Consider the following 23,187-nt stretch of genomic DNA (forward strand, 5'->3'; position numbering starts at 1 on the left):
CACAGTATATTATGATGTAAAGCAATACAAAGAGTCTCCTATCACCTGTAGGTAGTATCAACAGAACAATTGATTTCAATTTAACACCAATGTCACCTTTTGAAAAAATATTTAAATCAGCTAAATCTTCTAGAAGCCCTAAAATTAGTGCTGTTTGACCATTGGGTAGAGCAGAATAAGCCTCTCTTTAGATCAAAACAGTAAATCCTTTAAGAAGTTAGAATACATTTATTAGAGAAAAAAAAAGTTATGGATGTTTTGGAGGTCAGGCGAAAATGCCTGGGAGACCCATTTCATTTGATCCATGGAGGTCAATGTTTATATTTTTTTGCTATTTATGTGTGAAGTGTTATATGAATGAAGTGTATTATTTGATAATTTACTGCTGCATTTTGCCAGATTTTCTCTAAAAGTTGGGAATACGTGTATTCCAAAGATCTGGGTCTAGAGACAAGAAAATAGCACTGAAATCAATTGAAAGATCTTTTGCTTTGTGACCAGGTTTCCTCCTGGGAGGTGCTGATCATTTTCATGGGTGAAGAGAAAGAAAAAAAAGAAGCAAGCCAGCAAGAAAGCGAGCGTGCCAACATTTATTTTTTCCTGACAGAGGAGGTATGTTTTCCTTCTTCAAAACACTTCAGTGATGGCCCAAGCTTGCCAATAATTGGACTTGGGGTGTATTTGAGATCAGATCTATGTTTAATATGTAATTAATATGTAATGGATAGACTGCCCTCCTTTGCAGTAGTGCTGGGTCTGTTTGGGAGGCAGGAATGATGTAGATGGGTAGACGTGGCGTTACCTTTTAACCATAGCAAACCATACGAGGCCCAGAATGCTACCGAATTCAGACCAAACTGAAATTACGTGGCAAGAAAGGAACTCTTACAGAAGCGGGCAGTGGAGTTTAGAGTTATTATTTGGTCTGACCCTCTTTATATGAGGATGTTCATTATAAGTTTTTGGAAAATTATTTTTTAAATAATACTTACAGCAAAAGAAATCATGTTGGACACCAAGATTTCTTCTTTAAAGCATTTCAAATCTCTACTTTTAGGTTGCTAAACCTGAATAAAAATAATTATTGCAAACAACAATTTGCAAACCTTTTAATTAACAAGACTAGAAAAAAGGAGAGGGAGAAAAAAAGCAAATATCAAGAAAAATTGCAACAGGTTTTCTCTAAGCATGGGTGGAGTGGAAAAAGTGAGCCAGGATAATTACCCACACTTAGTCATAAGGAGCAGGAAACACAGTAAAAGAAAAAAAAAATCTAATTGGAGCTGTTTTTCATATATATATTAAGGTGTTAATTTCCATCACATCACACAATATGAACATATGACTTGAAGTTCAGGATTCTTTGCCCACATATGAAATGACTAAAGAAAAGAGCGTACACATGCAGATATTGATACACACATGCACGCACTTACGTATACATACACCGACTTATGCAATACTTCATGTTCATGGAAAGTTTTGCTTCTTTGCTTTTGGCCATAGGCTGCCAGCACTTCTATACAGGAGTACAGGACAGACAAAAAAATGGAACTGCAAAACCATCAGGCTGAAAGCCAATTGCATAAGCTGACAGAAAAGAAGTCTCTATCTTCTCGTAGACCAGGTCCAACGAGGTGTCAGATAACCACAAATCCTCAAGGCAATTAAGAATGACCACAACAAATCCTCATTCCTTCAGGAAGGAATGGAAAATTCATCTCTTTGCCACAGCTTTCCTTTTTTTTTCCAAAGAGCAAGAGGAAAAATCTGGACATGTAACTGTTTGTGGGCCAGCGGTACGTGTTCTTGGTGTGCTCTGAAACAATATCAATCCATAGGAAATGTGACAGATCGATCCAGCTGTTTTTTCTGCAGTTTGAAATGGTCTGTATGACAGGAGAGCATGGGAATTTGAGGCTTCCTGAGAGGCAAACCTCTCTGCTGGTATAAATTTCTGTAGCTTATCCAGCTAAGTGGTTGGACCTATGGATCATCAGTAACCCCAGTGTCACAGCCTGTCTTTGCTAACTTTGGGTGTTGCCCTTGTTCATCTTTATGTCATGCCATGTCAGGGTTTTTAGAATTACACATACTGATGGGTTTGTTGTTCTAAAGGGTGGTGGTATTACAGGCACAAGTTCTGCTGAAGCAACCTCCTTTCCGAGCTGCACAAGATGTCAAATGGAAAGTCACCTAAGAATTAGCATGGAAAAAAGAAAACCCACAGAAGTAAGCAAACAAAAAACCTCATATATTTGTATTTGCAGTGAGAGTGCCACTTTCCTCCCGTTTCTGCTCTCATTGTTGAAGAATGGCATTCAATAACACTAACTCATTAACCTCTATGGGGAGAGAATGTTAATTTGGGTGGCAACATGGAAAGATGCTGGCAAAACTACTATGGGTTAAGAAATAGATTTGACTAGGCAACGTAATGTCAGAGACAATTCATAAACTGTTCCATGAGTTCATGTCTCTTACCTTCTCTTCCTCTATGTTCCATCTAAAAATAGCAAGTGCCTATCCACATCCCTGGGAAGTGGCAACAGATACCTGTCAGTAATACCAGAAGCCTAGCTGTCTCCAAAGGTCTAAGAAACGCCCATTGACTCACAGGGCTTCAAGATGCCAGTCAACCTAGGCAACGAGGTATCCTAATTTTCCTCCTATCTACTCCAGTGAGCTAATATAGGAAAGGAAGTGATTTCCATTGGAAATGTCTCATTCTTTAGCTTTGACTCCAACAACAACAACAACAAAATTGGACCAACCCATGATTTGCTGAAAAGTCTCTCATCCCCAAACCGATCATCTGCTGAGATACTCTGGTCCTAAGATAATCACTTGTACCATAACCACATGAATTTCAATAGTGACAGCTATCCAGAATTAAAGGACTAAAAAAAAAAAAAGCCTAATACATTATTTAAACAAATAATGGGCAATGTAAAATTGATTTGTGTACACCAAGCATTTGCATTATTCACAGCTATTATGCTTTCAGGTCCTCCAAGAAAGAGCAAGAGGCTGCAACAGCTCAAATGTAACATTAAAAAAGCTTTGTGTCCCTGGAATAGACACAGATGCATGTAAAACATGGAGAAATGCACAGAGTACTGCAGAAATAAGAAATGACCAGACTGGTCCAGACTAATCCCCTTTTCTCAGCCTGTATATTTGACATGCTAGTCCCAAGGCTTGAGTCTGCACCGCACAAATATTCTGTTTCTCAGATAAAGAGATGAAGAATCATAGTAGATGCCACATAAGGTCTGTAATACCAACAAAAAGAGAGAAATCCTCCCTGGAGTCTCCTTCCTAATCCGAGAAGAAAGAATGTTAAAAAGAGGTTTGGAGCAGAGATGTTGAGAGTTGGCCAGCCATGTGGCCAAGGTCGTGGTTTGAGAAGCTTATGTGATTCATTTGGTGTGTTATAGTTTTTCAATGTCTTCTTAGTCATCTCCTTTCCCAATATGAGTAAGGTTATTTACAACTCATCTACCTTCTGCAACCAGGAGTTGGGCAGCTGAGGCACTCTCCAAAAAACACAGTGAGAACTCACCCCAGCACAGAAACATGTCCAGTGTATGTTTTCTCCAGTAGTGTCTTAACAATGTGCTGTGGATTTAGCAGTTTCTATAGATCTTAATAACGTTTATCAGTTTTGTAGTGAATGAGGTTTGATTCAAACTGATCTAATGCACAACTAATACAGCTCTGCTTCAGAATTAAGTTCCCTTAGACCAGAGCAGTACTTGGCTTTCTCACTATTTAAGTAAGACTCTGGAAGCTCATCTGATATATAAAAAACCCCTCTTTTATTATGATCAATAAGTCAGATACGCTAATGTGTCTCCTTCTCCTGCCACCCCCAGCACATGGGCCATTTGAGCTCTGTGGTGCCATTTCCTCTTGCTGCTCCCTTGTTCCTCCCAGACTTCTGACAGTCTGGCTGGGGCAGGGCATGAGTCTGTCGTTCATCCTCCTTACGAATCAGCTACGCCACTGTGGAATTTTTATTGGCCATAAATACTTTATTGGCCAGATTAATATGATTTAAAGTGTTGCACCTAGTAAATACTGTGTGCTATTTGCTTTAGCAATACCTGTGGAAAAGAGCAACCTGGGGACCCAGGCAGTGTCGGGACTAGTGGAAGTAGGGGATCTGAATCACTAGAGGGGGCCTGGATGAAGAACGATCTGAGGTTGCTCTTGGAGGGAGGTCCATGTAGCGTTGGGACTCTCCGTTGGTGCGTGCTGCTACCATGTGTTGTAATGTTCCACTTCACTGACTGTCAAAGCTTTCGACAACCTCGCCTGCTGACTTGTGACCAGAGGATCCCTTTCAACACAGGGAAAGTCTGCTGAGGGAAGGAAAGAAAGAAACACTTTTAAAAAGAAATAAATGGTAGTTGGTTTTCTGGTGGTCTCATTTTTATTGCCTGTGGATTTGCTGCTGGAGTCCTGTCTTCATTGTAGAGGTCAAAGCTGATGTGTATTGTTATAGGATGCAAGACATGGCTTATACCTGCTTCAACGATTGTCATAACAATAGGAGGGGGAAATGCACACTTAGTAAAAGAAAAGATATTTTGCAAAGGCACGTGGATTTCTGGCCCGAAGAGAAAGAAGAAAAGGACAATTTACTTGGGTTTACCCCCTCAGAAAGTGAACTGAGAAAAAGAAAACAAGACAATATGCTAAGGACCATCTGTTTTCCTTTCCCTGCCAAATGTTTGCTCTCAACAGCTAGGAAAAAGTGACCAACAGAGATGGAGGAAGTTCATTTCTGAAAAAACTGGCATGTTCAACTGAAAACCTTTCTGAAATAGCAGCCCTCCTGTCCTCTGTCTCATGAGACTGTTTCCTTTTGCTAGCACATTTCTGAGCCATGGGGGCAGAAGGGGTACTGGTGCATTCTACCCTATGCGATCTTGCACTAAGACGTTTTGCTTCTTAGTTTCTGGATTATATGTCAGGAAAAAAATGCATCTGAAAATACAAATAGAAAACGGGCTAAAACATTAGAAAAGGTGGCAGCAAAAGACCTGGCTGTTAAAATATGCAAACAGAAATGGAAGAGGGTGCAGAAAGGATTTCATCAGTCCATTAGATCACCTTCTTTAATAGGGAAAGTTTTTAAAGATGAAAGTCAAACATACTGCTGTGATGCATCTGAGTTGGACAAATGTTTTAGTACAAAAGTTTTCAGGTGATTTCTTGAGTTGGTTTCTGTCTACATCCTTACTTCATGAAGTATTTACTACATGCTAGCATCCCAGTAGGTCAGGAAATCCTGAGCATGGGTCTTTGCAAAGTTTGTGCCTTCCTTCACTGCCAACATCTCCCCCACAGCTCATCTGACAGAAGACAGAAGATGTGGAGACAGCCAACAATCCTTTGTTCTTTCTTGTTGAATTTAAAGAGCGGACAGCTGTGCCATGTGCCATTATGTTTTCATCATAAAAACCCTTAAACATGGGCTGAAGAAGTGAAAACCCAAATCCAGTGAACCTTTATAGAAGGCTCATGCAGCCTAGAGGCCTCAGGTAGCCTACAGGCCTCAGGTAGCCTACAGGCCTCAGGCAGCCATCAGCGCTACCCCAGCTGTAAAACATCTGAAGCCCTAAAAAAAACAGGCTGAAAAGATAGAAGATTGTCACTAAACAGGACCAATTGGTGGTTTCATTTGGATAAATACTACATTTTTTCACTCCTCCAGTGCTGTGTGGTACTTTGACTGGCTCTCTTGGGGAGGAGCAGTAAATGATGCCTGTAGGTACATGTATAATCTAAAAGGAGAGGGGATAACTGAAAAGGTAATGCTTAATGTCCAGAGATGCCTGGGGCATGTCTGCATTAGGCAGAGAGCCTGTACTCTGCTCAGTGGAGGTACCAGTGAGATTTAGACATCACTGTCCTCAGCAGATTTGGATGTTCTAATAATGCCCTTTGCATGCTCAGTCTTTTTGCTGTGACTGTAATCAGGCTTCCCCTCCCTTGTGCCTGACTTACACCTCCCTCTACCTGCTTTCCCTCCTAACTGGATAAAATAACTAATACCCTTTGAGTCCAGAATGTTTTAGCAGGCCACTGCACACAGGGTAGTGGAAGCAGAGAGATTAGGTGGCACACCCAACGGGTTAAAGGCAGGATTTTTCATTCCTAGGTCTGTGCATACACTGCCACCCACGTCAACATGTAATGTGGAATGATTAGGAAAATAAAAACACAGCAAATACAACCAACAATGAGGTTTACTGCAGCTAAGAATTCCTGCTTTCTATTGAGATATATGTAATGTAGAGGCCAGGGCCTTTAAGTCTGTTTCTGTAGAGAGAAATGCAGCAGTATGAAAAAGCACATGCAGGATTTTTCCAGGGAAAAATCTAGGACACACTCAGAAGCTCATGTTTCAGTGCTTGCTTTGCAGTGAGTGTAGCCTTCTAGGAACCATAACACATGTAAGGGCTTTATATAAGAGACTTCTCTAAAATTCTCAAATGTGACATATTCTGCCACATACAGTTGCAATATTTTTTAAAAAATTAAAAATACCACAGTGGAGAGGTATTTATAGACAAACACAGGTTTCGTCAACTCCTTTTATCACAATATAGAAGTAAATGCAAACTTTCCGCAGTGCAAAGGAGTAAAGAACTGCATTGTTTAATGATGATAAAATATTGCCATCTGTTGGCATCCTGTGCAAGAAGATACATAAGCACTCAATTTTTATTTTGCTTGTGTACAGCAAGACAAAAGATAGTATACCAGAATGCCAAAAAAAATGGTAATTTAATGAGAAGCAGGCAGGTATGTGTCAATTCTGCCTTACTAGGCAGAAATGCTAGATAACCAAGACATAACCTAGTGATTAACCTAGTGAAGTTGAGGTTAAAATACAGAAGTTAACTCTAGGAATTTTAGTAATGCACTTTACCCCCAAATAAGAGATGGTCATGGAGAAACTCTAAGAACCTCAAGAAAATGTTTTGACATCAGGAGATGTCATTCAGAAAAAGAATTGCACCACCATAGCCAGTCAGCATGAGAAATCAGTTTACTGTGAGAATAATTAGAGAGGCTGTGGAATTTCCATCCTTGGAGGTTTTCAAACATGGCTGGATGAAGACCGACGCAACCTGGTCTGAATTCATTTTTAACCCCTATTTTGAGCAGGAGACTGGGCCAGACACCTCCTGGGGTCCTTTCCAACCTGAATGATTTTGCAATTCTATGAAGAGGGGATGGGCTTTGTTAGGGGGAAGAGGGGAAGGGAGAGAAAACCTCTCAAAATATACAACTATCTTTTTTTTTTTGCTTTGGGGATTTAGGGTCTTCAATTCCTTCCACTGCTACTTAAAAATAAAAATACTAGAAATTTAAGAACGATGTACCATGGTACAACTCCTGCACAGGTGTGGCCAAATCCAGAATCTGAATTTTAAGGGTCTATATTTCGGAATCTCCCTATCCAGCAAACAGCCTCTCAGCACTTTATTATTTTATATTTAGAAGCACTTTATTATTATTATTGAAGACAAAATCAGATTGCTGTAAACAGATGAAACATTGAGGGGAGTTTGTGGAAAATGGAATATTATTATCTAAAGTGAAATGGAGGGCAATACAGAGGAACTTCTTCCCCTGATATTGGACAGGCCTCTGAAGGCAGAACAGAAGGTAATCAGTTTTACTGAAGGGGGAAGAAATTTAGAGTGCCAGTGTACTCACCCATGCAAAGAGGCAGGTTTCAGGAAAAACAATAAAACTGCCTGCTGTTTCTTCCAGTTTGAGATAGAGAAAACCCTTTTAGTCAGACATTCCACATGACCTCAGTGCCTGATGTGCCAGGAAAGCACATTTCATGCGACCGTGGGGATTTCCAGTGTTGCTAAGGGGCCTCTTGCTGGAGCTTGCAGAGGGATACCATGAGACACATGGTATCCTAAGGCTTTGACACCCACGTTGTAATTCTCAAATTATCAACAGTGCAAGCCCTGTATCAGATCCGCAAACGTTATGGCTTAGTTACCAGCCCAAATACCTCTTTATTCTGTTAAAATACTAACCCTGCATTTAAAGATGTGCAGCGGAAAAGTCAGAGACTGGAGAACCAACCTGGAAATACCATACAAACACAGTCCTGCATTGCCCCACTGCAAAAATACCTGGGTGCTTTTGTGTATAAACATTGAGATGACTGGGAATTGGGTAGAGAAGCCTTCTTTCACATTCATCCCAAGCACATCTCTGTCCTTCCATTTGAAATCTTTACCTAAAGCCTCCAAAATATTGTAACTGTCACTTGCATTCACTTCCCCAAGACCACTAAAACCACTGTTGCCTTACTTTGGATTTTACAGCATCACCTTGCAAGAGTAAATTGGCCTTCAGCAACTAAAAATTTCTTGATTGAACAGGAAAGACAAAGGGTGGGCAAACAAAATAGCATTCTTCCTGGCTAGACAAAGTGAATTTCTGTTTTAATTTGGAAGAAAGCCAAATTGTTCAACTGCAGAATCTGCCACTAGCTTAGGCAAGGTCACTGAAGACATTGATGGTGTCCTGTTCTTGGGTGAAACCTAAGAAAATAGTGGGAATAAAAAAAAAATCCAGAATGGTAAAAATGTCTAAAATTCAAATTTCAATTTCATCATTAAAAAAAAAAAAAAGTTTTTTAGCACAATGCACAAAAAAAAAAGTTGTGTTTTTTTTTTTTTTTTTTTAAGTATTCAAAAATTATAATAGTATTTTTCCTTCTCTTCTTTCCAGAAACTTTGAGTTAGACAACCTGATTCAGATAAGCAGTTTGGCACTGACAGTGGTTAAAAAAAATAATACAAAAAACCTGCAATTATTTTTCCAGTGAAACAGTTATTCAAGAAAGTGTTGAGTTGTCTAAGTTGTCTAAAGAAAATTTTAAAAAAATATTAATGGTGCAAACATTGATTTTCTTCTAGGAAACTGCAGTTTTCTATTACAGTTTTGAAAAAAAAAAAAGTTTATTTTCATAAATTCTTGCAACCATTTTCATAAATTTCATTGTAAGCAAAATTTGATGATTTCACTATTTCCCTCAGGAAAAAAAAAAAAATCTAATCTCCTCCATCTGCTTTTAGTTTTAGCAAAAAATATGTCTGAAACAAGAAGAATGATGCTTCAGAAAAATATCCTTGCAAAGAAAGAAAAAAAAAATTCTGGATAAAATCTAAAGATGTCTGACAGTTTTCCCATCCCACAAATACTTGAGATTTCAAAAACATCTTTGCTCTGCATTAGGAATAAGTATTTCAGAGCAAGAGAAAAAAGACCCACCCAAGAATATATAATAGTCCAGTGGTGAAAGCTCTCGCTTGGGACCTTGGATATTCCAATTCAAATATTCTCACTGTCTGTTAGAGATGTCTCCTGGTATCAAAAGCCAAGAGCTATCCTGGATGTGGGAAGCTTTGGTCAAAATGGATACATTCCTCCAAAAAGTTGTGGTTTTGATGAATCACAATGAAAAAGAGTTTTCTCCAGAAATTCTCAACTAGTCGTAGAAGTAGGTACTTTGCCTAAAAAGCTCTGGTCCATTTGTGGAGGTTTTGCAGCCCTGGCCAGAGTGGTTCAGAGGTAACTGAAGAGCTAACCTGTCCCTAAGTTCATCTACATGGGTAGAATGAGAACCTCCAAAAAGGTAGTAAGCTCCTTTGAGCCAAACCCCTTCCAAGGGAAACGATCCAACTCTCTCACTGCTCCGTTGTCAGCAGCTGAAACATTAATGACGGTGAGCAAGAATTGGAGGTGAAATTACTATTTTTTGACTGACATCTTGGCTTTTGGAAATCTGGAGTTTGGCTCTGTCACAAAAAGATCTCATCAGGCAAAGAATGCACCAGGGTGTGGCTGAACTTGCAGGTAACAGGCACTTTCTCCACTGCTTCCCTTTTATTTTTAGACACATTAGCTGAAATGTCACATTTACTACAAGACACGGGAGTCTGGACTCTCCTGTTAGCACTGAGGCTGTCAACAGGTTTTTTCTTTTTTTTTTCCCCACCTGCTTTGAAGTAAAACTAATAATTAAAAAAGGAGGGCTGGCTACATAAGCTGAGGAATCCATATCTTGCCCATTACTGTTACTACTGTATTACTACTAATAATAGTATATCTAAATTGCCTACAGAGATTTTTGTTGGAATTAAATCGGTGATCTAAAGAAGTCTGAAATCTTCTCATATCCACTAGAGATTAAGTCATCTCTTGTCTAGTTGTTGAAAAACAACCCAGAAAGAAGCTAAGTGCCTCGTCCAACCTGGTAGCGTGATGTAGCAGCAGGGCTGGAAGTGCAGCTTGGGCGTTCGGGTGGCGAGATGCAGAGGCACTTCCCATGCTGCAAATGCTGTAGTGCTTCACGATTGCTCAAATGCCTGGCTGTTGGCATGGCATCATAGCACATGCATGCGTTATATTCCTGAAATAATGTCCACGGGGAGCTCTAGTTCCTCTGGAGTTTGAGCATCCTGAGCATCCATGGGCAGAGAACTACGGCTTTTTAGGATGCCAGTCTGGGATGCAAGTGGAATATAAATAACTGACCCTTACAGGACATCTGACTTGTCCTTTCTTAATTTGATACTTGAATTTTATATTTCTACTACCACTTCCTCCACCTTGATATATTTTTTAACATTTACAGTGAGAAAAGCCTATTCTTACACGTGTAAAAAGGGATAGCTTTTAGGTACCTCCACACATTTGGCACAACTGCCTGGATAAGGCACACACCAGTACTTCCACCCAGCACGGCTGGGCACACAGCACTGGAGTGCTCTGGAGAAAAAAGGAGCAGGGATACTGATGCTTGCAGAGCAGAGCACCGGGGATAGGAATGCTGAGCTACCTTAAATCCACGGCAGTGGAACAGGTGTCAGCAGCTCAATGTATGTAGAAAGTATTTTTTGTTTATTTTGACATTTGTTTTATGACCACCCCTGCCCCTTCAAATCCTTAACTCCTGTTTGATCTGTATAAGCTGAAGGCTGATCTCAGAGCTGCAAGTTCTTAAAGTTTCAGTGATGACACCCATGTTTGAAATTTAAAATATAAATGGGATTATTTCACTTTGCAAGCCTCTCTCTCCCTGATCAGACTGCTTACTTGGATGTTCTTAAAAAAAAAAAAAAAAAAAAAAAAAAGGAGGGGGGGATTTCACTTGGTAAATTTTATGGTCAATTCAGTTTACCTAAATCATTCCTTTGTAAAAAACCTGGGAAAACATAGCAGAAGATCAACTTCAGAGGATGTGGTTATCATGAGATAATCAAGCCCCGGGGAAATCAGATGCACCTGGCTCTGCTGTGCCTTGTTGTGCCCTTAAAGGATGATTAACTCCAGAAGTCACACACACCTTCCACCCCCAGACACCAGTGCAAAAACGAACCACTATCCTCTGATTCTATCATATTGCCCTTTGGTGCACAAGTCGACCACAAAAAGCAGTATTTGGGTGGTTGCATGGGAAGTCACAAACTCAATTACGTCTGCTTGACCAGCAAAATACCTCTTCACAAACAGCTTATTTAAAACAGATCAAGGTGTAACGAGAAGCAGGCATGGCTCTTTTGCTTTCCAATACAATCCAAACTGCCTCCACATTGGGTGGACCCACCCATGTGTCAGACACCCCCAGCTTGCAGCTTGCACTGGAAATACAAGTGTTGCCTTGAAGCAAGAGAGGGGAGTGACAGCCTCTCCCTGGCTGGAGTTTTGTGTTGGCCACAAATGAAAACTGGAGCAATGCAATCTCAGTTCCCAACTGTGATTTGAGCTGAAACAAAATTGGAGTGCATTGACTTCCTGACATGGACGGTGGAGTAAGAAGGGATTCCTACAAAGAAGGGCTGCAGACCAAAAGACTCTTAAAGCAAAAACAGTTACACCCAGATGGGTGGTGAAAAATGACACAGAATTAGATCTACATGGAGCAAAGGAAGCAGGAGGGAGCAGAGACAGGGAATCGAAGCATTTTGGGTATTTTGTCACTTGACCCATGTCTGCTTCTTCCAGCAAAACATCCTGGCTACATGTAATAGCAGTGCTGTTGGCCCAATGCACGCCCCTCTTGCCCCTGGAAATCTGGAAAGTGGCCTACAGGGAAAATGTTTTCATTGGAAGTCATCAGTTGATACCTAGGCAAGGTGGAAGTAGATCTGACACCTTTTGCTTTGTTGGCAGCTGCATCTCCTTCCTGTTGTTGTGCTCAGCCTGACGTGCCCCAACCAGCGGCAGTGCCGACGGCTCACCGGGCTGGCTGCATCTCCCCAACCTGGTCCCAGTTTTGCCCCGATCTCTTTCAATCAGGCAGCATAAAGAGATTCATTCGACTCATTGACTTGGCACCTGGTGGCATTCATTTCCAATGCTGCTACGTTTGTACGCTGAATGTGAGCAGAAGGTGAAGCCTGCTCGGCGGCAGGGAGCAGACACCTGACGTTGCTCACTGAAGCGTGACTGGCATTTTCTTGCAAGACTCATCATGAGAGAAGTTCTTCGCATGCCAGCCACCCTGAGCTTCCCCACCTCACATACTTCAACTGACACAGTGTACTTTGGAAAGGCTCCAGGTTCTATTAATTAAACTATTATCTCCTCTCACTCTTAAAAAAAAAAAAAAAAAAACAACCCACCAAAACAATAATAAAAAAAACTCAACCCCACCAAAAAGCTCAATCCATTGTTTATTTTAATTAGAAACAAGGATTTGTCTGGAAATACGTATGTGATGCTAGCTTCAATAACCATCTTGTGGCTGGATTTTTATATTATTCACAGGTGAAAATTAAAACCTTGCTAGCTTGAAATTAAGGTCACAAAAGTATCTCTCAGCTCAGCTCAAACCTTAAAAAAATCAGAAAATCTTCAGTTAAGTCAAAAGATCAGGATCAGCCTCATTACACATGCATTTATTTATTAACTCAAATTTATTCATGGCTAGTTAGCTCCAGGACACAAGTGCACAATCGTTGTTATAGCCTTACAGGGTTTCTTTGTTAATTTGACAGTTTTACTGAAGGAAAAACACGGAGGTAGTACTCTGCCCTGACTTTGCAGTCAGGTGTTTGCACATGTTTGTGCTTTTGACATTAGGATCTTGCTAAGTGCATTACCAGCCATGAGATAAGAGCTATTGCTACTCTCTGATCTTAATTACTGTAGTTATTCTGTAATTAGTCAGGTTACTTAGTTACCCTAAAGTCTTAGAGAAGCTGCAGAAGCTGTAAATGGCTTCTCTCCACCCACCTTTACTCTACAGGCTTCACTGACAGATGCAGAAGAGGTGCACACATCCCAGCACAACCGATTCCAAGGGCAGAGCTGGTAAAACTTTGGAGCCAGATGCACTGAATTCAGGACCTGAGCTTCGTGGTGAGGGCAGTCCCCACCATGCACACGCAGAGGTGAACCTGCAGGGATGCCCGGTACCCTGCTGGCCTCTTGGTAAATGTCTGTGTTTGCATGATGAACCACCTAGCTTTCTGAACTGGCTTTAGAGCAGAGCAGGCAATTTCTTCATCTTTGTTATCAATCACTTTGTGCAGTTTTAAATTCATTCTCTTAGGGAAGTTCATTTGGGGGTGAAACAATCGCTGCCTCCAAGGGAACATCTTACTACTACTGCTTTTTTTCTCCCTTAAAAACATTGAACGTTGATGTAGGGAATTCTCTGAAAGCCACAAATGTACATTTGAAGGGTTTCATCTAGTCTTGGCTCAGCTTTAGCATTTCAATTACCAGAGAGAAGAAAGGAAAGAACACGAATGAAAGATTGCCACTTAGGATCTTGCTACTTAGCAGAATGACTGATCTGTACTGAAAAGTGCTAGATAAGTTTCTCTGGGAAGAGACAGAGAAGCTCTAATTACTAGTCCTAATGTCAGCTAAGACAGGCAAGTTATTTTGGTTTTGCATTTATTCCATTACATCTACAAGCACAGTAAGCTTCACAAGCTGTAAATTATCAGACTGCTTGTGTGTGTTCTTTTCCTGAGTATGCGATCCACTCTTCTGCCTGGAAAAGTGACTCTGCGATGCCGAGAGATTTGAATTTTACTGCAGGTTGGAGCAGAGACAATTTTGCAAGGCAAGAGTTATCGTAATACCAACAAGCTCACGCTCTCTTTTCAGCTCTGTTTGCTGTCAGTTCTTTAGTTGAAACCCCTTCTCTTGAAAAACGACAGTGACGTTTGTGTCGAGATTTCGGAGCAGACATTGCCCATATTTTCTTTGACTACTATGGCACACCTATACAAGTATGTTACACTAAGAAATACATTTGGTCTGTCCACCAGAAATTTGTCTCTGTATGGGAAGCATAGGAAACCAATCTGCCTAATGGAGGGGAAAAAAAAAAAGCGTACTTTCCCTACAACTGTGCAAAGGAATAACCTTGTTATCAGTGAACGGAAAGATGGAGAGTGAGGAATGCCCTCCCTGCAGAAGGAAGCACCTGCTAGGTATAGGTAATGCTGCCTTACCTTCAGTTGAGAATGGGCTCTGAAACCCACCAAAGAGGTGTTAAAACTAGTCCCAAATATCTCAGCAAAGATATGCCTTGATCTCAGGGCTTTTACTCACAGAGGTAAGTTTTGCTTGGGAGGTGAAGCATGAAAGATTGAACAAAACTGCCTGCTCAAATATCTGCAACCACAAATGCAAGCAATTTTTGAAATGCTACCTAGCTGGACAAATGCTTTTATAAAAATTCAGGAAGTGACACCGAAATGCAGCTACTACAACAAATGCAATGTTAAGCCTCAGTGATGTAAATGCTGGCTCCCTGTCTTCACTGGGTTTGAGTCTCTATTAGACCTGACTTTCAAGGACTTTTCTAAATATGCTGGACTCTTCTGCTGACTCATCTCCAAACCAGACCAGGTGGGTCCCATTAACATCAATTCAGGAAGTTAAAATATGGAGAACGTCTCCACAGTCAGCCAAATATTTTGGCAAGGGAAAACCCTGGAAAGGAGCCAGTTCAGGAAGCAGCTCAGGATAATAAGGTTTATATTTATTGGTGAAGTAAAGGAAAACCCCAAGGTGCAGAGTGATTTGGGTGACTCAACCTGCTTACGATCTCCCACAACTGCAATGGGTCTAAGCCATTGTCTTTCAATTCACATCTAGTCCTGAATATCTGGCCCCAAATAGGCATTCAGAGTATAGAATTTAGAGCAATCATTAGTGCATGAAAAATTTAAAAATAAGATGAGGGAAAGCTGTTCTCTTCCAACCACATTGCTGCAAACTTGATTCCAACTAATTTTTGGGTTTCCCTATCATTCTTGAGAAAGGTCCAATCATTTTACTTTCAGTTGAAAAACTGGCTACTAAAAATGAGCTGCATGGTTTTTCCTATATCAGTTGGCCAGATGGTAAAGAAGTACAGTGAATTTCCCAGAAAAAAGAAGTATTTGGAATGGGCTTCTTTCTTTTATTTTTCCTTGAGTAGGTAAATGATAACGTATTTTTCTGTTTCTTTAGAGAAAAAATAGAACAGTTGGAGTTGACTGAAATAAGTGTAGGAGCCCAGATCTCTGATTTATTAACTATTTTGCAGTCTGTTTTTTACACCACAAGAATTTTGCAAAGCATTCCTCAAGAGTAAGCTTTATCAAAGTATATTGGTTTAGAGGTTGAAGAAGAACTGAGGGCCAAGTTCCTCTCCCTGCTGGTTTGCCACTGTTCTGACATCCATAAGTAACATCAGCTTCCATGGCTAATGATATAACCGAGAGTGAAACAACTTGAGATAATAATAAGAATATAACTGAGAACAGCTTGTAAGTGCCTTTGACTCCAACAACCCAAAAGGCAAAGCTTTCAGCTCAAGTCCACAGTGAGTGTGGAAATCTCATTGTTAAGTCCAGAGGGAGGCATCTCAATGGGCTTGTAATTATGCACCATTCGTAAAACTAGATCCACTAATATAACATCTATTCAAAATAAGAAATAGTAAAAAAAGGTGAAGGTTATTTATGCATCACTAGAACATCTTTGTGCCTTTTTAATAACAGGCTAACTTCTAAAGGTAGGGCTTTTCAGGGATTAGCATTTCAAGGTAAGCTGTAGACATATAGGTAATTTCGGTAATTTTTTTTTAGCTTTGCAGTTTATGGACCTTTGTTTGCTTCCCTGTCTTTCTAAAGTGTCTACTTAGGGAATTATTAACTAAAAAGCACTAGAAATGCCACCGGTATTGCCTGTACTGCTGCCTTTCAGCTCCTCTGTAATTGGAAAGCTGGTGAGTCCAGATCTATGTGGGACAGGCAGCCCCGTCTGAATTACCAGAAATACTTGTAGCGGTTACAGCTGCGACACCTCATCCCATCCAACCCACCATGAGGTCAGCTCCCAGGCATGAAGGAGTTTCACCTGAAGAGTGAGGCTGTGAGAAAAACCCTGTTTGTGACGTGCGTGGTTTTAACATTATCACCCTCTCCTAGCTGTGCACCGAGTGCTGCATGCTTCCAAGTGCCCCCGATGCAGAGTATTTCTCCAGTTTCAAGGGAACGGCTGTTTCTACCTTTTCTCATTACCTTCCTGCCCCCCACATACATACCAAAATACCCAAACTGAAAATAACCCTTTTTCAGGTGAGGCCTTGCAGGCAGCTCCTCTATATTTGTCGCTCAACCAAGGTGCTTCCAACACACAGAGCCAGCTCCCAGCACTGGAAATCTTGAAACAATTTTCTTTTCCATTTCATCTCTTGAATGTAAAGAGGGTGAGTAATCCTTCCTAACAATCAAGACCAGCTTATATCCATAGCAAATAGAAACACAATCCCAGTAGCCAGGTACTTGCCATTTGACAAGATATGACACATCTGACACAATATCTGCTGTTTTGTTCAGGCTGGCAGACTATCATTTCCTTGCAGAGTTTCAGTAATAGATTTATAGACCCATTTAAAGCTATCCCTCAGGGGCTATTGAACAGGGAAAATGGTGCCTTACTCATAAAGTTAAGGATACTTGAAACAGAACTGAGCTCCTTTGGAGCCAGTGGATTTGAATTGCATCACTGCAAAGACAAAAACAAACAAACAAAAATAATTGCTCGTTCTACAGAAAATGGTATATATAATATGTAGGAATAACTTTTTCATAAAGATTAGCTTTTCCTTCACTCTAAATTTGATACTCTTTCACCTACTTAGATAACTAAAGGGAAAAAAAAAACAATTTTCAGGAGAGATTACAGTGAAACCACAAATGCTGTCAGTTCTTTAAGTCTTTTAAATTCATTCAATGATTTACTTATTTTTATGGCAAAATCATCTGTGATTCACTGCTTGCTCTGTTCCCAGAACAGAGATATCTAATGCCCTAGCATGACAAATTGCATAAAGTCAATTTTTAAAACTTGCTTTCTTTTTACATAAGTCCTCTTCTCCTTTATTGTAAGCTTGGGGACTGTTTTGGTAAAAGTTTAGATTAAAAAAACAAATGGAGTTTTACTGTGGCAGAACTGGGTCTGGTAAGGCTACTTTTCCATTTATACAGAGTTTGCATATGCTTTTCTTTAACATGGGTTTGTTTGATCCATTGGGGTAAGTATAAAATCATGATAATAGGCAGTGTCTTAAAGGAGAGGTGTAATCGTTTCAAACAATAGCAATAATCACAGTAATGAACCCATTTTTTTTATACATGGAAATGATGCTGCAAAGCCAGAGGAGAGTCTGAGACCTTCATCTTGCTCAGTATTTTGGTAATTCTAAAGAGAGCTGCTTCTCCAGATTGAGACTTAACAGATCTGAAGCACTCTTTCATTTTTTTCTCCCCTCAATCAAGCCTTGCAAAACTATAATACCAAGATAAATGCTGACAAATAAATAAAATGCAGAAACCTCTCATCTCTACATCATTTTCTGGATTCAAAGTGAGTACATTCTACAACAGCTAAATTGTTTCTAGATTCAAAGCAAGGGTATTCACAGCACTCGAATACTGAGGTATACAAGAGAGAGGCTGATTATGCAGGAACTGCCCATGGAAATTTGGCATTTTGTGATGAAGGAGTATTTTCATGGTGCCTCTTTTTATGAAGTTTATCAGTTGGCAGCATTCTGAAACACTGGCCTGGTGATAACAAGTCAGAGTTTATAACTGTTAACGCACTTCTTACCTGGGCTTCACAAACCTCGGACTCCTTCTTCACCTTCTGGGGCCAACACAGCTTCAATTTGTTGTGATCTACACTGAGCCTCGCTATGTACATGTCTCTCAGGTATGTTATTTCCATTTCACAGAATTTACTTTTACAGTTGGTTTAGCTTTTAGCCTGACTCCCATTTTTTCCAAGGCTGCTAGGAACTACTGACCGGTTCCTCCACTGGTTTTCCCAGATCAAAATGTCATCTACACAAACCTTTGTACCTTCTATACCATCAAACAGTTGTTGTATTTTCCTTTGAACACCTCAGGTGTTGAACATAACCCAAAGGGCAGTCTGAGGAAACAGTGTCTCCCAAAGGGGGTGTTGAATGCACAAAAATGTGTGCTGTATTTTTCTAAGGGCACCTGCCAGAACCCTGCTGACACATCAAGCATAGAAAAATATTTGCCATCAGCCATCTCTTCCAGAATTTCTTTGCCTTTTTTACATGTTTATTTAGTTCACTTGGGTCTATATGTAAGCAAAATGTTACACAATGTAGGCCTACCCTGACAGCACACTGATGGAGGAACAGCAAGTAAACCGAAAACCACCAGGCTCAGCTTTTGGTTCCCCCCTTCAGCAGGAGGCTCAGTCCCAGAAGTATAACTAAGGAGATGTTGAGATGTTGGTCTTAACTCGTTTCTCTCAAGACTGTCTTCAAGCTCTTCCTTAACTGTTTAGGTCTCCTGGCCTTCCAGGAATTCCCTCCCTGAAAATCATTATCATTGTTTTTGTTACTGCAAACTGTTTAATTCATAATCTTGTTTCTCCATACAATTCCTTGCTGAAAAGGAATGACCCACAATAATGCTCAATTTTGCCCATTTAACTGTTCCACTGTCTATTTTGTCATTCTCCAGTGTGAACATCATTATTCCCAGCTCTAGCTTGGATTTGTAGGCAAACCAAAATGAATGTCGTATTGGCTTTCAGGTCAATAGTCTACTCATCTTATGCTGCAACGTTTTCTACCACCTTTGTGAGGAATCTCTACACATCATACATTCCCTAATTCATAATGCAAAAGTAGGCTCAGAGTTAAAAGGAACTCAAATTACAAAAGCCAAAGGATACCACTTGCAAAAAGAATTAAACCACCAAAAAGGCACATCAAAATAAAGAAAGGACTCGTATGTGGCTGGATGACTCCAGAGATCGGGCACTGAAAGGCAGGAAGAAAAATGACACAAAGAACTCAGGTTTATCTGAGGAAGACCAGTTAAAGGATGGATGCATGGGAGGTCGTGGCCTGACAGCAACAAATCTTAGCTGGAAAAGACACCTCATGCCACGAGGGAGCCTTTTTTAAGGTAGAAGCTGTAGAGACCAAGGTGATAACAGCAAAGCTTTCCAGTTCCACTGCTGAATACAGGCTGGGGTGCATTTATTTGCTCCTAGGTTGCATGCAGTACATAGAAGCTTTTCAGCAGGTCAGGATTAGCAGTTACTCAGCTTTTCACCTCACTAACCTCACCTGGAGCTGCAAGGCTCCGTTCTGGACACACACTCTAAAGAAGAGTCAAGACTATAATGTGTCTGTAATTGTCTTATTTTTGAAACATCTATATTTTCCTTGGACGTTAAGAGACATGTATTTTCTTTTGCAGGAAAATGCATGACATATGGCCTAGTTTTTCCCTTCAGAAAAGGCATAATGCCATCACCGAGCCATGATTGCACAGTTGTTAAACAGCAGGGATTATCGGGCAGGACAATATTAAGTGGTATTTAACAGCAAGACCAAAGTTCCTTGTCAAATGCTTGACTTAGTGTTCCTTGATTGTTAGCATCCCAGCAATGAGACCTTTTGCACTGAACCATTTTTCATTTTGACAACAAACTACCGCAGCTATCCAATGTTGCCTTGCTGGAGCTGACAGCAAAGTATTTTTGTGGCAGAAATATTACTATGTAGTGGGGTTCAGGGCTGGAGGATAGACGGTTTTATCCCTTTCCTTTCAGAGTGCAATGGCATTCCAAGCAGTAGGTGTCCTGAGTCACTGCCTGGCTAATGTACTCAGTATGATCCTCTGTCTAGTCATAACAATGGTGAAAAAAAGGGAGAGAGAGAAAGAGAGAGAGAGAGAGAGAAAATCAAACCCTTGATGTAATTGTTTAAATTACAGGCTACGTTCTTTTAGATGCATCTTAATGAAGATGTATGGTGGGAGACAAGGGGATAGGGAAGGAAGGTTGAATTACCAATTTAGGGGTGAATTTCTAAAAGTTTTTTTTGAGAATCTGAAGTGCCTTTAAACTTCTACCAAAGCTGTTTTATTAAAGCATTAAACCCAAGAGTGCTTATGAAAGTTATAGTATGATGGGAGCAAAAGGCAGGAAATAAAGGGGAAGAAAAGGGGGAACTTAATGAAGGTTTAATCTTCAAGGGAATATGGACTTCAGGACTGTAAATCTAATTGAATGGTCCTATATTCTAATGTCAAAAGCTGGTATCTTATGCCAGAAAATTTTACATTTTGAGTTGAGAAATCTAGTTTTAAAACCAGTTATTTATACTGTTAAAAGATGAGATGTGGTAGTTGGAGAAAGCTAAGAACTATGTCATTTCCAAGGGTCTTTCCTAGTGACAGATTTATTACGGGGTTTATCACTCCTTTTCCATCCTTTTCTGTATGTATACACTCCCTCTGCATTTCCAGACTGGAAAATTTCCATGAAAAAAACATGAAAATTTGATAGTGAGGTACTCTGGAAACAGACATAAAAGCATAATGTTTCTAATTTGTAAAAGGAAAAAAAAAAAAAAAAAAAATGCTATCTCTAGTTCTGTTGTTTATTTTTTAAGTTTCTACCTTTCTTTATCTTTTCTTTATGTCTTTACCAAGAAAAGCAAGAGCCAACCTTAAGCTCAGACTTTGGGGTTCATTCTTTTAAATTAATTCCAGTAAAATTCCTGAAGAAACAGTCCCATTAATACTAGGATGTAAATAATATACAGTTTTATTTTTTTGCTCTACCTTTTTTTAAAAAGGAATTTTCTGGACCTGGCTATCTAGAACGTTTATGGCTTTGAGACAACAGCTGGTGCACATTCAAATGTTTCAGAAATACAACAAAGATCTCATGAAAATCCTGTTAGTGACATGCCAATGAAAGCCTTTTCCTCCCCTGTTCTCCACAATACAAGACTGTTGTCTGTTCAGATAAATACTGGAAATGTTGGATGTCTCCAATGAGGATTTTTACACTTGTTGATTTCTGGATATGGTATGCTATCATTTATCACTCAAAACTATCTTCTTGATTATTAGAAACCCCATCTTTGCTCCATGCAAGCCATGGTCCCTGTGCTTCTCTACTTACCACAAAAGATTACAATCCTATGCTTCAAGCTTTATAGATAGTATTATGAAAAATGTTGAAAGGAAAAGGTAATCCAAATATCACTCATTCATATACAATTTTTACTTGATTTATCTTGTCATTCTGACAACATTAAAATTGTAGGCTCATCTTGACATAAATTGTTGAAAGTTTCTGAATGTCTGATCAAATTCAGCATAAAAACAAGAACACACATTTTTGAACAAAAAGCAAACAAGGATGGAAATTTTCAACTGCATTGGCAATATTGCCAAGCTCAGAAATATGGATAGCCTATTAATTCTGAATGATTAGCTTAGATGTTGTGGCTGTTTTCTCTCTTTTGTCTACTCATTCACTTAAATCATACAGTACAGAGTTCCTTACCAAATTTCATGCTAACAGACAAACACAGGAGTAGTATAAACTGGAAGAACAGCTCACACAGTGCACTCATCCCCCATTGCTGCTTTCAGTAAAATAAAGGAAAATCATAATCAGTAAATAACAGACTCAGTCCTATAATGAGGAACTAGAGAATAGAGCTGTTATGTATTCATGTCTGCAAAATGACATTAGACTTGAATGGGTATAATTTTACTTTGAATTAGAGTAAAATAATCTGCATGTGCTTTAAAGCAGCAATAAAACCTCCTAATTTGGATCTAAAATATAGATCTTTAAATGAAATTCTAAGGTGGCTGACAGAATGGACACTGAACCGTAATTTTAGCAATTCACGTAGAGCTCTGTGTGTATATCTTTTCCTAATTTTGCAAAATAAAGTGATCTTGTCTCTTGCCAGAATACGTGGCTTCCAAAGCGTAGTCCAGCTGCTATGGAAATTGTGTAAAACAGTTTGTTCTCCAGTAATTAAAAATTTGAAAATAAAATAGTTACCTTTCTAAAATCATGCCTTTCTAAAAATGGATTAAAATTAACACCTTTGGTCCTAACGTGTCTGAATGCTGTGGTCTTTGTGAGTATTCAAACCAGTATCTGAATGCTGTAGTTAGTTTCTAATTTCCATAATGAGCAAACCTAAAAACCTGTATCTGGATAACCCTTAAATTAGGGATGTTTGAGGTCTGGAGCCTGATCAAGCTGTACACGTTGTGGTTTGGGCACCGCCTGCATTTCCCTTCACATCTATCTTTGTGGATGCGTTTGGTTGTAGATGCTCATTGCTTTACGTGCAGCATCCTAGGGAAACAACTCAGGGAGGCCCACCTGCAGTTCTGCTGAGCGAATCAATGTGATGACCTGCCAGAAAGCTCTTCAAAATGCCAGGTATTCAGTTTATTTCCCTTCACAGCTATTCTGACAAGAAACCCTCGGAGTCTTGTAGCAAATATCCCTAGGCTACGGGACAAGAGATGTTCCCTGTGGGAAGGTGCCTAATAAATCACCAGAGAGACACAGAGCTTCCTGCTCCATCCTTAGCAAAGTTCATATCCAGCAGCTGAAGACCTCTCTACCAGCAGAGCCTAAGCTAAAAGTTTAAACAATTCAGACGCATCCTAAAACGAAAATCAGTCTACTGGCATTTCCTTCAGTGGATGACGCTTCAATGGCTGGGTGAAAACGAGACGCTGATTTTCTACCTCAGGTGCTTTTGGCAAGCTTTCAGCCCATGAAACCTCAGGG

General features: G+C 39.9%; 1 long non-coding RNA gene across 1 annotated transcript in view; it reads right to left on the minus strand.

The window, feature by feature from the left end:
• Positions 1-3,287: 3,287 nt before the first annotated feature.
• The window catches only part of LOC119713202 (uncharacterized), a 38,808-nt gene continuing 18,908 nt past the window's right edge, over positions 3,288-23,187 (minus strand). The window contains exon 3 of the long non-coding RNA XR_005260137.2: positions 3,288-4,367. This is a non-coding gene — a long non-coding RNA (uncharacterized lncRNA). The remainder of the gene's footprint in view (positions 4,368-23,187) is intronic.

This window comes from Anas platyrhynchos, chromosome 19 (genome assembly GCF_047663525.1).
Source record: "Anas platyrhynchos isolate ZD024472 breed Pekin duck chromosome 19, IASCAAS_PekinDuck_T2T, whole genome shotgun sequence".
In the NCBI taxonomy this organism is placed as follows: Eukaryota; Metazoa; Chordata; class Aves; order Anseriformes; family Anatidae; genus Anas; species Anas platyrhynchos.